The sequence below is a fragment of the Eucalyptus grandis genome, chromosome 8 (assembly GCF_016545825.1).
Source record: "Eucalyptus grandis isolate ANBG69807.140 chromosome 8, ASM1654582v1, whole genome shotgun sequence".
Taxonomy (NCBI): Eukaryota; Viridiplantae; Streptophyta; class Magnoliopsida; order Myrtales; family Myrtaceae; genus Eucalyptus; species Eucalyptus grandis.
Window position 1 is genome coordinate 15,482,242 of NC_052619.1, and position 17,139 is coordinate 15,499,380.

At 42.9% G+C, this 17,139-nt stretch overlaps 1 long non-coding RNA gene across 1 annotated transcript; it reads left to right on the plus strand.

The window, feature by feature from the left end:
• Positions 1–8,424: 8,424 nt before the first annotated feature.
• Positions 8,425–11,084, plus strand: LOC108954259. Its single transcript, XR_001980013.2, has 2 exons — positions 8,425–9,410; positions 10,796–11,084. It is a non-coding gene; the product is annotated as an uncharacterized LOC108954259 (long non-coding RNA).
• The last annotated feature ends 6,055 nt before the right edge of the window (positions 11,085–17,139 follow it).

Genomic DNA, 17,139 nt, shown 5'->3' on the forward strand with positions numbered 1-17,139 from the left:
CTGGGATTGTTATATGCCTTAATCTAGTAAAAGAGAACCTTTAAAATATCTTTGGAAGCCGATGAGATGCTATCTCTCCTGCTTGGGAATCTTGACGAGCGAGACTATTTTATTGATTACATCTAATGACTCCATATGCATCTATTCTGAACTGCATTAGTTAAGGAGAACACATCTATTCTGAACTGCATTAGTTAACGGAGTTCTCGTTGGTACACACCCAGTGGCATTAGTCGTGTGAAATCAGTCTTGTTAACATGCCGCCAGTTGCACAGTTTTTTTTTTTTTTTTTTTTGTCAGAAAGATAATAATATTACCGAAAAGTAGAAGGAACGTTTTGCAACAGATCGAAAGATAACAGTTCACGTAAAAACAAAGGAGGATTAAAGACCCAATTCGCAGGTAGCGAACCAACTTGATGGGCCTTCGCGGCCCGGTCCGCCACCTTGTTCATTCCCCTCCTGCAATGGACGATCCACAGATTAGGGCAACGTTGAAACAGCTCTACGCATTCGTCGATCAAAGCTCTGATTTCCCAAGGCGGCAGTGCATTGCGGCAAATCGTCTCAACAAGAACGGAGCAATCGGTTTCCAAGGTCATCCGATTTGAGGTTTTGCCCTTGTCCTGCACAAAGTGTAGCGTGTGGTTTAACGCCGTCGCCTCTGCTTGCAGGGCTGAGGAGGCAACCAACGATCGAGCAAAGCCGTCGATTAAAAGGCCTGATGAGGTTCGACAGACACAGGCGATCGAAGCTTCGCTGCTTTGAGGTTGGTAAGTGGCATCAATATTTAGTTTTAGTTCATCGTGATCTGGCGGACGCCAAAAGGAATGCTGATCTATTTGCTACGTGCCCTTTCTCTGTTTCTGTCGAGATTGATTCCGATTTGCCATGGCGCTAGCTAAGGCTGTCTGCACTATGCAGTACGGTTGGGGTGGCTGCAAGCAAAAGATAAAGTTGTTGCGGGCCTTCCAAATGTTCCAGAGGATGGATGCGATCATTTCCAAGTCAGGTGAGTCAATGTGATGTTCTGTGAAGCTGACCAACCATGCTTCTATCTGATTTACTGCTCTGATGTGCTGATATATGTTGATTTCTGGATGTTCCCATATGTGTTGTGTCCAAGGGCAGAATAAAAACAAATGTTCTGGTGACTCAATAGCCTGGTTATCGCATAAACTGCAGGTAGGATCTTGTAGAATATGACGATGATAAAGGTTTTCTCGAGTAGGCAAGGCGTTTTTACATACTGACCATAGGAAGGAACAGAGTTTTGGTGATGAGTTCATATTCCATAATGCATGCCACAGTCTGCAAGGTATCTGAAAAGAGGATGACGCTTGATTTGAGTTGTGATTGATTTGTTTCTTCCTTAGGAGATTATAACAGCTCTTTACAGTGAAAAGTCCATTTAGCTTGTCTCTCCAAATAAGTCTATCCTTTGTATGCTGTGGCCGAAGTGGAATAGACATAATCTCTGCTACTATATGACAATCAAAATGTTGTCTTAGAATGGGAAGATTCCACTCATTGCTGTTTGGGATCATGAAACCTGCAAGCTTTTCTAGTTCTCCTCTAGGGGCTGGTCCCCCTATAATTCCTGATGCCAACCATCTATCCTGTCGAGGGTTAATAAGAGTTCCATCCCCCATAGACCATTGCATGTGTTCCTCTATCGAATCCCGTCCTAGTAGTATGCTTTGCCAAGCCCATGAGGGACGAGTACCTTTCAAGGCATTTCTAAAATCTTGAAAAGGAAAATACAGTGCTTTCAAAATTTTACTAGATAGTGATAAAGGTTGTTGTGATATTCTCCATGCTTGTTTGCCTAGTAAGGCTTTATTGAAAGCAATAAGGTCTCTAAAACCCAACCCCCTTCATCTTTTCTGTTTTTAAGTGCATCCCACTTCAGCCAATGAATACCAGAACTATTATTACTAGATTTCCACCAGAATTTGGAAATTTGTTGTTCAATTCTTCTACAAATGTACACTGGTATCTTAAAAACAGACATAGCATAACTGGGAATTGCCTGCACAATAGATTTAAGCAAAACTTCCTTACCCCCTTTTGATATCAACTTCTCTTTCCAGCCTTGAAGCTTAGATTGCACCCGACCCAATATCCACGAAAACATTTCCTTCTTACAATGTCCACAATCTGAAGGTATACCAAGATACTTGCCAGTTTTGTCTATCAGTGGGACTCGAAGTTCTCGGGCTAAGTTCTCTTGTAAATCAATAGGACACGGCTTATTAACAAACAGACCTGATTTGTTTCGGTTCACCAGTTGTCCTGTGGCTAGGCATTATTCATTAAGCACATTGGCTACATTCTGGCACTCTAGGGTCTTTCCAGCTAAGAAGAAAATAGCGTCATCTGCGAAAAACAAATGAGATAGAACAGGGCACCATCGGTTTAATTTAATACCTTTTATACTCCCCATTTCCACTGCTTGATTGATAAGTAAGGATAATGCATTGGCCATCAAGATAAACAAATAAGGTGATAGAGGATCACCTTGTCTCAGACCTCGTGACGGGTGAAAATAGGGTAGAGCTTCACCATTGAACTTCACACTTAAGGAGATTGTTGAAATACATTGCACAATCCAGTGAACCTAGCAATCATGAAATCCAATTTTGAGAAGATAGTCTCTAAGAAAATCCCACTCGACCCTGTCGTATGCCTTTTGCATGTCTAATTTGAGCACCGCCTGAAATTGTTTGGTTCTATAATGAGTCCTATATGATGAAGAACCTCTTGAACCACTAGGATGTTATCTTGAATTTGACGCTCGCTGACAAAAGCGCTCTGTTCTGGCGCTATTAGCCGTGGTAGCAAAGGCTTAAGTCGATTTGCAAGGACTTTAGAAATAATTTTGTAGATAAAGTTGCATAGACTGATTGGTCGGAACTAATCTAGCCTTTCTGGGTTGGATGTTTTTGGTATCAAGGAGATATAAGTCCTATTGTAATCCGGTATCATCACCCCTGTCTGAAATTTTTTTTGCACAGCCATATAAACATCATCTTTACTATATCCCAATGAGAATGATAAAAAAAAAAAGCCCATTTAAACCATCCGGACCTGGTGCTTTAGCTCCGCCTAATTGAAAAACGGCTATGCGTACCTCATCTCGAGTAACCTCAGCTATAAGCTTCTCGTTCATCTCCGCTGATACAAGTGGATTGCATTTTGCAATGGTAGGACTATAGTTACGATGCCCTAATGTTGTATATAAATGCTGGAAAAAGGACAACATCATCTCCTTAAGCTGTTGCTGATCTCGAACCCATCTAAGTTTTTTTGGTAAAGAAATTTTTTTGGTAAAGAAGAACCCATCTAAGTTGATCATCTTGTAACATACATATTCCGTTTCGCTGTCTTCGTTGAATAGTTGATGCATGAAAAAAGTGCGTGTTTCTATCCCCCCACTTAAGCCAGTTAACCCTTGAGCGCATAGCCTAGAATTGTTCCTCCTGCTGCCATAATGTTTGAATTTGCTGCTTCAGATTGGCTATTGAGTCCTGGTCGTGCTGTCCATACGGCTGATTTATTAATGCTTGAAGCTGATATCGCAGATGACTTATCTGTTCTCTAGCATTAGCAAATTTCGAATGGCTCCACGATGAAAGGGCGAAGGAAGTAGCTCAGAGCTTTTTAAGTAAAGACGCTGGACCAAGCTGTGGGGAAGCCCAAGATTTAGCTACTACATCTCGACACTCCTTGTCCTGAAGCCAATAAGATTCGAAGTAAAAGGTGCGTCTTTTTCTAATACCAACAGCTTCAGTGAACAATAGAAGAGGGCTATGGTCAGAAGCAATGGCTGGCAATGCCAATACTTCAGCAAATGGATAGGTTATTCTCCATTCCTCAGTACACAACATTCTGTCCAACCGTTCTTTGACAATATTTTCATCGTGTCTATTATTTGTCCACGTGTAGGCGCAGCCTTTGTTGCCCAAGTCTATGAAAGAGCAGTCATTGAGGAATTCTTGAAATGACTGCATACGGTAAGGATCTGCAAGACACTTCCCTATTTTCTCCCATGGGTACAATATATCATTAAAATCTCCAACACACAACCAAGGGAGAGCATTCTCATTACTAATTAGACGTAATTCTTCCCAAAATTATTGCCTAATATAAGTGACTGCAGGCGCGTGGATACAGGTAAGGCGCATTACAACTGCCGCCTCCAAGTCTATACAGATCAAGTCAAAAAAGTTTGAAGACTGATGAACCAAGTCCATAGAAATCTTACTATTCCAAAAAAGGGCCAGACCACTCGCCAAACCAACAGGGTGTTTTATTAGACAGTCAGAGAATTTCAGCAGCTTCTGCAGGTAATGAATCTGCCATTCTTGGTTCTTGGTCTCCATTATAAACAAAATGGCAAGCTTTTCCTGGGTCACTAAGACCCTAAGAGCTCAAACTGTCAGGGGATTGCCTGAACCCTAACAGTTCCAGCTGATTAACTTCATTGTTCAAAAGGTGGTTGTTTGGGGCCAGCCACCATAGCCCATCCGAGGGATTCATGTGCCTTCAAGACAGGAGTTTCTTGAAGAGAGGATTCATCGAGGCCTTCTGGAATCTGGGAAGGTAAGTCATGTGAGATATGTCGTTTAGCTTTTTTGATTGGGCCCGAACTTGCACTCAAGATTGAACTCTTTGATTTTTTGGACTTGTGAGAACTAGTAGCCAGTTCAGTAATGTGACTATTTCGCTGGTATTGTACTTGTAGATTTTTGTCACGCTCACTTCTTGAAGAATCTTCGACCAGAGGTTGACACCGAAGATGTGCTACAGTTGTAATGAGCTGATTACATTCAGGTACCTCAACTATCTGTTTGTCCTTCTTATTAGATACTTAGTCCAAAGAAGGCGATGAGCCATGTTCCTGTGGTACAATAATCTGAGCAGGAGGAAACTGTGCAGGGGGTTGGGGGGTCTCCGGAATAGTCTCGGTATTGTCATCCAGCATGTGATTAGGCGCATAAAAGGACTATGTGTGTTAACCTCCGCCCGTAGCCATGAACCATAACACATACTGTCAAGATTTTTTAGTGCATTATCATCCAAAGGAAAGTCTGGACAGTACGTCGAATAGTGTCCCAATTTGCCGCAGGAATAGCAAAAATGGGATAATTTTTCATATCGAAAATCTAATCAAAAAGTCTTACCTACCAATTTAATCAAAATCCCTGTCTTCAGAGGCTGCTGGAGATCCATTTCAAAACGAGCCCTTACTGCTTTGAAATTAGAACCATCTCTTTGGTCAACTTTAACATCTATAACCCGTCCAATATGCCTAACTGCTTTATGTATTATTGACTTAGTGCAGTGCTCAAGAGGTAGGCCGAAGACTTGAACCCAAAACGCATAGGAAGTAAAATCATAACAATGCAATGGTGTGTTCGGGATCCAAGGTTTCAGAATAACGAGATAATTTGCAAGTAACCAAGGTCCGTTGTCGAGTATACGCTGTTTAACATCCTCTGTTTTGAATCGCACCACATAAATATCATCTTCTGCTTGCGAAATTGACATTTGAGCTGGATGCCATGCCCTCTGCATAGAATTTTGAAATGCCTAGAAATGGACAGTTGAATTAGTCAGGATTTTACCTACTAAGCTGAGACGACATTCCTCTAGTTTTTCTGTAGGAGCTGCCTCATCCCAAACTTCAATCGGCTGCTCATACTAGAGACGACCCATCCGGCAACACAGAGCAGCAAGTCGAGCGTCCTCTTCTTCACCAGGGGCGTCCATTTCACAAATACAAGCCAATTCAACAAATTAAGTTTGTGGTGAGTGGAATACACGAACCCTCAGTCTAGCAATGCAAAGAGAGGCAGAGTTGACTATCGGTGGAATAAGAAAACCTTGGCGAGCGTTCTGCTACTTCGGAGTTCAGGATAGATGACATGCAAGACCCAATTTAAATGGAAGAAGGATGATGGTGACCCAGAGAGTGGAGATTCGTGAGTGGGTAAGAAGCCATAGCTAGAAATAGAGACGAAGCGAAGAGACTGAGCGGAAAAAACTGAAAGGAATAGATGATTAGGTTTTCAGTTGAAGAAGATGAGCTACCAAAAGGTAGAAGAGAGCTCTCACCAGAGGGAGAGAAAAGTACCAAATTTGTGACTTGTCTGTGCTTGTTTTGGTATCACCAGTTGCACAGTTTGCATATGGGATATTATATTAATGGAGAGAAGATTGAGTTGTTTTGTGAAAGTGTTAGGAGAAACCAGCTGAATAACAAAGTGTAAACGTAGCGAAGCAGCCAAGATCAAAAACTCTTAAAGCGAAAAATGGTTTGCGACATTAACTGATTTGGCAAACGAAGGTAACCGTCGTTCCTCAATTTTGGAGTGAGATTCTAGTTAACAAAACAGAAATGCAATTATTGATTTTACGTTCTGCATAAGAAGTGAACCAGCAAAGGGGACCCAATCCTCAAAATGATAGTTAAGTTGTAGGCTTCTTGCATTATATTTTAAAATTGAGGATATGTGCAAGATCCATCTAAAAGATTCTAAAAGCATTCATTATCGTTCAGACATTACCGATAATTTATCAAGTCGAATGCAACTGAGCTTATGGCGGGAGCCTCTCTTGCATGTCTTAGCATTGGCAATGCCGAATTTGGATTGAAGCTTCTTCTCATCATGAATCATAATGAATTACCATGCAGGCATGACGGAGGATGCTGATTTTGCCTAGCTCTCACCTCGTTCTCTACATTTTCTCTTCTGGTTTATGGATGAATTGTGAAGATCGAGACTTCAACAACATTACAATCTGGTGGTGCATAATCAAGAGAAACTCTGCATCAGGTAACTGCAAGCTTTATATATTAGACAAGTTCATGTGCATTTTTTCTCCAAGTTGAACAATTTCAGAGTGTCGCTAGCGAGTTGTTATCTGAGGAATGAGTAAGTACAAACATCGAATCAATGCTATTTCATCAATATCAATGTCCATTCATAGCATTACTCATATCTATTTCACGAAAGTTGCTAGTTTTCCTGAGAGTGTATCATCATGGAGTCAAATTTCTTACCCAATCCAAATACAGAACAAGAAGCTCATATGAATCATCATCCTCAGCAGTCATAATCTATATAAAAGCAAAATCATATCTTTTTCCCCTCAATCCAAGACACCGAACGAGAATCTCCACAATTCGCACTCTTATTACACAAAGCAGGACATCGAAAAGCAAGGTCGCTTCCCTTCCTCCTCTTCCCTCTCAAAAGACCACGTGGAACCACGGCACTCAGAGCCAACCATGTGACATCTTGATTTTCAGGTTTTGATTTCAATCGAATAAGTCGGGCCTTTCATCAACGTGACTATAGTGTTTTTCTCTTAGATGGCCACTCAAGAGATAACTGGCCTATTTGGTGAGGCCATTAAGGGATTTTAAATGCAATAGACTTGAGAGTTCGACCAAGAATCAGTTTCTCGACCGTGCTCATCTTTAGAGGTCATTACGGCACAGTTAAAAATCGAATTAAGATCAGAGATAAGTCGGTTCGACTGAGATGTGTGGCCGATCGTGGGTGACTCCACTATATTGGAAAATTCTCGTCGACTGGCACTAGTTTGATTTTACTGTCATTTTGGTACCCTGTGTCCGTATTTGAAACTTCAAGATTTTCACGACCACCGAGAGTCACCAATGTGTCGAATGGGTTCATTGTGGTTCAAAGAAAATCGACCACGGGTCAATTGCACCAAAAATTCCTAAAAGCTACCCAGTAGGTAAGGTCAAACTAAAAGCACGTTTGATTGAAAATAACTGCGAATTTGAATTCGATTTCAGAAATCGGAAGTCCTGTCGTGTCATGAGTCATTCTAAGAACGTCGACTCACCTTTTAGGGAAATTCTGGAGAGTTCAGGATTTTTTCGGGAAATCGAGATGGATGATTCGAAAAATGAACGGAAATACGGATTGACTAATTTGAAGAGATATTTGGCATCTGGTGTAAAAGATTCGGTGAATGGAAGTTGTTTGGGCTTTTTTTTATATTTCAAATTGGACCTCAACCGAATTTATTTGTTCAGAAAATCGGATGCCAAGAAAATTGAAACATAATTCAGTTTTGAGAAAAAATCGTGAGATAAAAAGGCCGTCTTATCTTGGTCTTCATTTAGACTTCAAATTTCGAAATGGACGAAGAAATTGGCCATGGGTAACCAATTGACAAAGTTGTTTTGAAGATGAGGTCAAAGATTATAATTTTGGTGCTATTTTCTTCTTTTATCTCTTTAACCCCACACCCTCCACGCACGAAACCCCCTCCCAGCCGTATTCCTCAAGTTATTTTCCTTCCTTTGACCTTGAGCTCACCCTCTCCAGCACGTCTCTCTCACTTTCTCTTGAATTCGCACGTTTCTCTTCCCCTTTTTAGCCGACATCTTCTGCGTCCTTATCCTCTCCCCTCTCGGCTTGCTTCGCACGTTTTTCCCCTCCCACGCCTTCTGCTTCTCCTTTCATTTCCCTTGGGACACTCGACTTCCCAATTTAATTTCTTCATGCTGCCGTCTGCTCCTCTCCACGTCTGCAACTCCACCGATTCTTGCTTTCGGCTGCCACACTCACACCAGTCAACTCTGCAAATCCCCCGGCCGGTTTGTTGACCACCAGCAGCGAAGCCCACGCCAAACCAGTCCAACGTCCACCGAAACATGCTGCTCGTTTCCACCGAGTCTCTCTCCCTCTCTGCGCCTGCTCCTCCACTAAGCCGCGTCTCCTTCGGGCAACACCCTAGCTCACCGGAAGCCCAGCCGTGTTGACTCCCCCCCCTCGCCAGCGACGCCACTTGGCCAACGTCCACCCCTCCGTTCCTCTCTGCCGGGTCAGCTCACGATTCCACCGAAGCTGCTTCTCCCTTTGCTTCTTCGACAGCCAGCTCAACCGAAGTTTTCGCTCGATCCCAACTCTGCCACATCCAACGATCCATCAAGCGGAGCAGCATCACCGTCAACTGAAGCAAACAGAAATCCAGCGAGCTTCACGTCCCTGTCGCAGCAAGCCAGTTCGGTATTTCAGCGGCCCAGCAAGTTTGAGCCCATCTCCATCAGCTCAGCCCATCTTCGGCAAGTGAAGCCCAGCAATTCCAGTCCACGAGCCAAAAGTTTCAGCCTGTTAATTCCAGCAATTTTGGCCCAACAGCTGGGCCTGTTTTCAGCCTTGGTTCAGCCCAGTTTCGGGCCCGGTTCAGCAGCTGTTCGGCCCAGCTCTTTGAAGCCTGCGAAGCAGCCCAAGCCCAATACCAAGCCCAGCAATTGATGTGGGCTTGCGAGGCTTGTAGGCCCGGCCTGAGTGTCTGCCAAAAATTTGGATTTCGGCCGCCGTCACGCCGTCGTCTTAGTGTTCCGGTCTTCACTTTTATCAAGTGAGTAATCTCACTAATCCCTGCTTAGTTTACTAATTATGCTTAGGGATTGATTAGGTTTAATTAAATGCAATTAAGTGGTTAGATTAGAATATATTAGTGATTATTAGACAATTGTGATGCATGTTAGACATTTTGATTGTGCAATTAGCAAGTAGACGTAGTCTTCTATTTATTGAAAGCATCTCGGGATTTTTCCCGACCCTTAGCGGGCTTCAATTAGACAATTCGGGCCTAAATTGGATTTTTAGTAATTAATTATGAATTTTCGAAATTAATTAATTAATTATTTATTTTCCTGAAATTCAACTGGGATGGCCAGTGACCAGAATTTTATGCTGGTGATTGTGGTGAAGTCCGTTTATTTAATTGGGCTTTATTTTGAGCTAAATTGAATTTTTAATATTTATTAATTAATTTTCGAAATTAATTAATTATTTATTTATTTTTCGGAAATTAAGATTGAGATGGCCGACGACCGGAATCTTGTGCTGATTGTCGTGGCACAGTCCGTTTATTTAATTGAGCTTTAAATTGTATGGAATTGATTTAAATTGTGAATTTTAGGGTATGTCATTATTGAGTTGATTTGATTATTTGATTGAGAAATCGTTGGGCATTGGTTGTCGGTATCGAAAGTAAGTTGGTAATCACCTGAAATAAATACGTGGGCTTGGTGAATTGGAATATCACTTGGAGAATGCACGTGAGTTCAGTGGTTGAATATGTCATCTTGGCGAAGAGGTCGCCTGAGAGAATGCACGTGGCTCGGAGACTCGGTATGTCATCCTGGAGAATGCACGTGGCTCGGTGACAGAGTTTGGCATCTAAAAGGGCACGTGGCTCGATGAATTGATGCATCACTTTGGTGAGTTAGCACCTAAGAGAAGGCACGTGGGCCCGGGCATCGTAAAAAAGGACACGTGGCTCGGTGATCTGATGCATCACTTTGGTGAACTAGTGCCTTAGAAAATGCACGTGGGTCCGGTATTTGAGAATGACATCTAAAATGGCACGTGGCTCGATGACTTGATGTACCACCTTGGCGAAGAGGTCGCCTTAGAAAATGCACGTGGGCCCAAGGTTTGAGGCACGTGGCTCGAAGACTTGGGATGTCGTCCTGGAGAATACACGTGGCCTGACTTCTAACTATTCCACCGCGGGGAATAATTTGGATGACATGTAATCGACTGGTTCGATTTGTTTAAGTAAGTGGGTGCCTATTATGAATTGTACTGACTTGTAGGTGGGATCTGAGGCCAAGGTAAGTCCTCTGACCTATGCGTGTTTAGGCAACCTATAGTATAATGGTTCATTAATTGGGCCTTAGTGGGGTAGAATTTATTGAGACGTAGTCTCATCCCGGTTGTGGGACAACATTTCAGGCCCGTAGATGAGCCTGAGGAGGAGAAGCTAGAAGATGACGATGAGCCAGAAAGAGATGAAGAGCTCGAAGGAAATGAGCTTAGTGAAGAAGAGTCAAAGAGGATCAGGATGATCTTGAGTACGACCCAGATGAGGACTGAGATCCCATCCTCTTTTGTGAACCCTTTGTATATGTGTAGATAGAGTGAGACTTTGAAGTTTGTGAATACTTGTGAAGTACTCTGCCTAATGCCATGTATAAAAGTTTGGTTGTAAATTTCAATATGAAAAATATGGCCCGTTTTTCTATCCCATTGTTTTATTGTCTAAAGATTTATAACTGCTTTCGCATGTGCTTAATAAATGAAAGGGTCGGCGACACATAGTTCTGAGATATCGCATTTTAAAATCGACCAAGTAGAAAGATGTGTGTGTGCCCGAGAATCGGGGCGTGACAAACCATGGGTAAGACCTCCCGGAGGCAAGGCTCGAGGTCGTCAGAGACAAGGCAATACCTGGTGAGGGTGACCTTGTCTGTGGTGGCAACAATGAACCCAAACTCGAAGATGGTGACGTTGGCCATTTGGGGGACCTCTACGGCGCCTTTCATGCTGGCAGCTTTGGAGGGCAAGCTTGGGGTGGTTGAGGCGCTAGAAGGTGCAGTCATCTGTAGTAGGCGAGATCGTTGCAGGGTCTTCTGAGAGGGACGAGGAGGACGTATTTGGGTGAGGAGTGTTTGGTTGAGAGAACGTGTTTAGTGTCAATAATGTGTTTGGAGGCCGAACATTATTTCAACCCTAACTTAACATGTTTGCTTGTTTTGTAATCGTTACCTAAACAATATTAAGACTCGAAATATGTAATCATCTTATTTCGTACTTAGTTCATGTTCGGGTTGGGTCGAGTCGGGTTTTTGACACCCCTGATTACAACATGGTCACTCTTGAAATTTGAAATTGGTCACGCTCGTGCTCTTGGCAAATTCCAGGAATGATCGTGGAATAAAAGCCAAGTGAAAATGCAGGCACGACTTGAATTTTGGACATGGGCTTGGGCTGACTACATAGAAGCCCATCAGCACGAGGCAAGGCCCCGCCCAAAGAGATTCCATGGAATCGTGAGAACACTGCGACCAGTGAGATTGATTGGTCGCACCCCACAGTGACTTCTTCTTCTTCTTCTTCTTACCCTTTCTCTCCTCTCTCTCCAAACTTTCAGCTGCTTTGCGATAACGAGAAACCCTAATCGTTTCCGGTTCAATTGATTAGCTAATCAATCACCTCCTTCACCACCTCCATCCATGTCGCGCTTTTAGATTTTTGCAAATGGCTCTCTCTAGTGTAGTCTAATAATGTCCGAATCCCTATTTTCTGTAGAGAGATATGGAGGAGGAGAAACCGCCGGTGCACTGCCAGCGACACTACCAACAACAGCAACTGCTGATGCAACACCACCATAAGCAATAGCAGCAGGAGCGGATGAACTTTCGCGAGAGAGAAAACATGCAATTTATGGGTTGATAACCATGAGGAAATTATTTATTTCCGCAACATTATTTGTGCATAGCTATGCATGGACGGTTTAGATCCTGCTCGCCTCTGAATCATGCAAAGAAGGAGCGCATTGAATTAAAGATTCCGTAGACGCATTGAACATTTCATAGGGTAAGAATTTCAGCTGGCTTTTACCTTATCTTTTAGGAATTAGGTGATATACTTATGTACTAGTTTCATATCGTTACATATGAAAGTTGTATAAACACTTCTAAAACTGGAAAATTCGTGTTGGGTATGATTCTTTTTATAACAAGACATGATTCAATTGAGGATCACAAGAAAATTAGGATTTTATCAAATTTTTGTTCAAAGTTGAATATTTGCATGAGCTCTTTTCTAGTTGTATTTAATAGGGCAGAGGTTATGTGTTTATTATACACCAATGATGAAAACTTGTAGACGAAGGATCTGAGTTCGAAAATGGCAATTATTTGTCTTTACCTCATCTTTCTTAAGGTTCATTCATAGTCATCGTGTTAGCATGCGCATGGAAATCTCCACAGGCAAGCTATTATTTAGCTCTAACTAATGCTAAAAAAGATAGTTGAATAACCTAATGCTATAAAAATAACATTTTCACATAAGAAGGACAAAATTTAAAAGGGAAAATTGTCCAAAAACCTCCAAACCTATTGTATTGTAGCTAATTTTGTCCTAAATCTTTTAATTGTGCCAATTTATTCTTATACCTTTTTGAATATTTGTTGATTTAGTTCTAAACCTTTCAATTGTACTAATTTAGTCCTAAGCCTATTAATGAATTATAAATAGTCATTTTTGCTAATTTTGATCGAAAATTACTAACAATGTGGGTCAAGTTAGCACCAGTTGTCCTATGTGGCCCGATGGTGTATCTAGCGTTAACGTGGAAAATTTTTTAATGTTTTAAAAAAATTCCAACTTTTTTTTTTCAAAATTGACATGATGGACTATATTGACAAATTATCAAAAATTTTAAGACTAAATTAGCCACATTAAAAAAAAAAGGTTTATGACTGAATTGGTACAAATATAATAGGTTTATGACTTTTATGATCATTTTCTCAATTCCAAGCTTCCCATGTCTACAAAAAAATGCAAAGACCATGATAACTATGTCATCGAAGAGAACTTAATGAATTATTATGGAATAGCTTCGCAGACTATTTAAAATTAGATAGAAATATAGATGTAGAAAGAAAACAAAATATAGAAGACGTAGGAATTATGTAATTTCTAAATTACGTATTAGAATTAGTGATGACTCCTATATATATGACTTAGAAAGAATCTCTAGAAATAAAGATTGATAACAAAATTCGTAACTATAGTGGAGATGATATTTGAATCAATCAAGGATTACAAATCATGTGGATATTCTAATTAGCTTTAATTCTTATGCGAGTTAGAATGTTATCAATCTTGGACTGCTTGTTACGTGGATATTTTGATTGTGCTATGATTCTAGTGCGAGGTGGAAATAATATTGGATTTTAGTGCGAGCTGAAAAGATTAGAAGTGGACTGGGTCAACATCCCTATGCAAGTTGATGAGCTGGAACAAACCGTTAGCTTGGATCATAAGAGATGAAATTGAGTAGATGACAAGCCTTTGGTAAGAAGACGTGCGGACCCCTGAAGTGTCCTAACTTTGCACAAAGGGATACTTAAGTGCCATAACTTATGAAAGGTACACTTAAGTGCCAAAATCAGAGTAAAATTGATCACTTGAGTACCAATCCGGCCAAAGTCCGAGCAAAATGCCGACGTAGCATTTTTCCGGCGAACCGAGCCCAAAACGACGCCGTTTTGCACACCGACGTGACCAAATAATGCAAAAATGGAGTCGTTTTCGGCTGACGTGATAAAAAAATAAAAAATAAATTAAATTAAATTTAGTTAAAATATTTAAAAAGAATAATTTTAAAATTAAAAAAAAATTATGTTGACACCTAAATTTTGGCGACTCGTTTATTCATTTATTGTATTAAAAATTAGAGATTAATTTTAACCCCTAAAAAATATATTAGTTAATTAATTAATTGCATAGCATATAGATTTAGGTGCATTTGCATTTTTTGCATTTATTGAACTGGTGGTGGATGGGTTTTAACTGAGGTTCATAACTTTTAATTTGATGAGTTGGGCTAAGCCCACGAAGAGAGTAAATCAGCCCAAGCCCGTATCCTCGGATAGATTTTACGGATTTATCCGTGCGAGATTTCAAATTTAAGAAGAATCCTCTTACAATCCTAAATTATATCAAGAATAAATGTTGTGTTTGGAAAAGCAAATATTATGTTCGGAAAAAGAAAGTTTCGTGGATATGGATTTGGAAAAATTAAAATCCTAACTCGTGACCTATAAATAGGTTAAATGCGTAGGGTTTATGAGGCCAAACAATCGATACATACGGCCACAAAGAGAAGACATTGATAAGGACAAACTAGGGGTGTGCAATTGAACCGGGTTTACCCGGTTCCCGGTCCGGCCCACCCGGAAAACAGGGTTGGGAACTGGTTCCAGTTAAAACCGGGCCGGGAACCGGTTCCCAAAACTCAGACCCTGTTTAAACCGGTCCGGGAACCGGTTCCGAGGGATTACCCACCCGAGAACCAGTTCGACCGGACCGGTTTGGGAACCGGTTTTTACCCCAACAAAACCCTAATTTTATTTCTATCTTTACCCGCAGAGGCGCAGACGCAGAGAACCAGACTTCCCTGAGCTCCTCTCCCGGTTCCCCTCGCGCTCGCACCACCACCGCCAAGCTCCTCCTCCTCCCCCGCCCTGCCACCCCCGCCGTCACCGTCACCGTCGTCGTCACCCCGACAACCTCCACCTGCTCAACCCCTTCCTCGCCTCCTCCTCCTCGCTCCAGCCTCTCGTCTTGCCTTCCCCAGAGCCCCTCACCGTGCCACACCCGCCGCGGGTGCGCTTCGTCGCCAAAGTCCGCACCCTCCGCGACCTCCACCTCCCGCTCCTCTCCCGGTGGTTCGAGTCCCACCCCTCCCCGCCCTGTGCGGTCGTCTCCGACTTCTTCCTCGGGTGGACCCACCGCTTCGCCTGCGACCACGGCGTCCCGCGCGTTGTCTTCTCGCCGTCCAGCGCGTTCGGGCTCTCCGTCGCCTTCGCCCTATGGCGGGACCTCCTCCAGCCCGACGAGGAGTCGACGGTCTCGTTCACAAAGCTGCCGGACTCCCCTCGCTTCTCGAAATCGCGAAGCTGCTGACCCCCGCCAAGCTCGCACCTGAGCGCCAACGCTGCCTTCGTTAAATCTCGCCGTTCTACCTGCTGTTGTTGCCTCGCCGACGCCTCTGACCCGCAGATCTCACCGCGCGCTGTTTCCCGAGCTCTCCTGCTGCCGTTCTACTACCGCCCCCCCTTCGCAAAGCTACCGCTACCTCGCTACTCCGCCCTCAACTGCCGCTCCGCTAGGCCGAGCACTCCGCCGCCGAGGTCGCCCTCAACTCCCTCTCCTCCCGTGGCCCTTCTCACTCCCTCGCCGCTTGTATCCTGGTGAGCTCCCCGACCACCCCGCTTCTTTCTTTCTTTCTTTCTTTTCTCTTTCTTTTTTTTTTTTTTTTTTTGGTTTGGCGAAACGCCTCAGCTCGAGTTTCTATTTCTCAACTCCATCGCTTCGATCAAAGATTTCGAAACCAAGTTAATGTTCTGTTCCTTAATGCCATTAATATTATCTGTACTTACATTAATGTTCTGTTCCTTTTTTTGTACCTGAAGCCAAGTTATGATATTGGCAGAATGTCTTTGTTACTCCTTCAGTATTTTGGTGATGGATCTTAGAAGGCAGATACTTTGGTAGGCTATAACTACTTGATGGGAGTGAAGGAGTGATTGTAAAGTGTATTGAATTGACCTTGTATGTTCCTAGCTATACGTGACTGTGGCGACCTAACTGATTTAGTGGTTCATTGACTAGATATTGCTTTAGTGTGAGGGAATCTTTGTTGTTTAATATAAGGCAAACTCGATGTATCTTGTGGGATATGGGGATGCGAGATGGTCGAATTATATACTTGGTTGTTTTCTTCAAGGGGAGTCCAAATTTTATACATGTTCCCAATAAGTTTGGTCGAAGGATGTGCTTGGTTCGGCATTTTTGTTTCAGCAGATAACTCATCTAGACTTGCTTTTCTAAGGTTAATTTTTATGCAAAACAGGTTCCAATTTAAACAGGGTCAACCCTGTTCCCTGACCGGAAAAACAGGGTGGGCCTGGAATAGGGTCCAATGAAAACAAGGTAGGGAACAAGGTCCAAAAAAGGAGAACCGATTATAACAGGGTAGGGAACAGGGTCCAGGTCTAGACCCTACCCACCATGGACCCGCTCACCCCTAGGACAAACTGAGAGTAGAGGAGGAGAAGGAAGCGAGAGGTAGAGAGGGCGAGGCGGCGACAACAGAAAAGGAGGGGCGGATGCCCACAGGTTGAAGCGACAACGATCAACACAGGGACACATGTCTTAACCATCCTCTCCCAGTTCGTGAATCTTTTCGGTGACAATCATCACCGCTGCGATTCCATACGACCAGCGAAGCCCCCCTCAGCAAGCCTTGCGTTCATGCTTTGTCGTTTGCTCCAGTCACACCCAATCATCACCCATCGCGGGCGGTGTGGTGATTTTTCTGCTGCTCTTTATATTTCTTCGCAGGTTTTTCGGGCGAAGCTTCTCCGGTGGCTTCTAAGTACCGCCCGCTGCCGGCAGTGATAGCTAGTCACTGTGATCTACACCGACAAACCTTTGTTGCTGGACTTGCAATTCCGCCCGAAGCACCTTCACCGCCGCACCCGACCAGTCCTCCCTCATCTGGC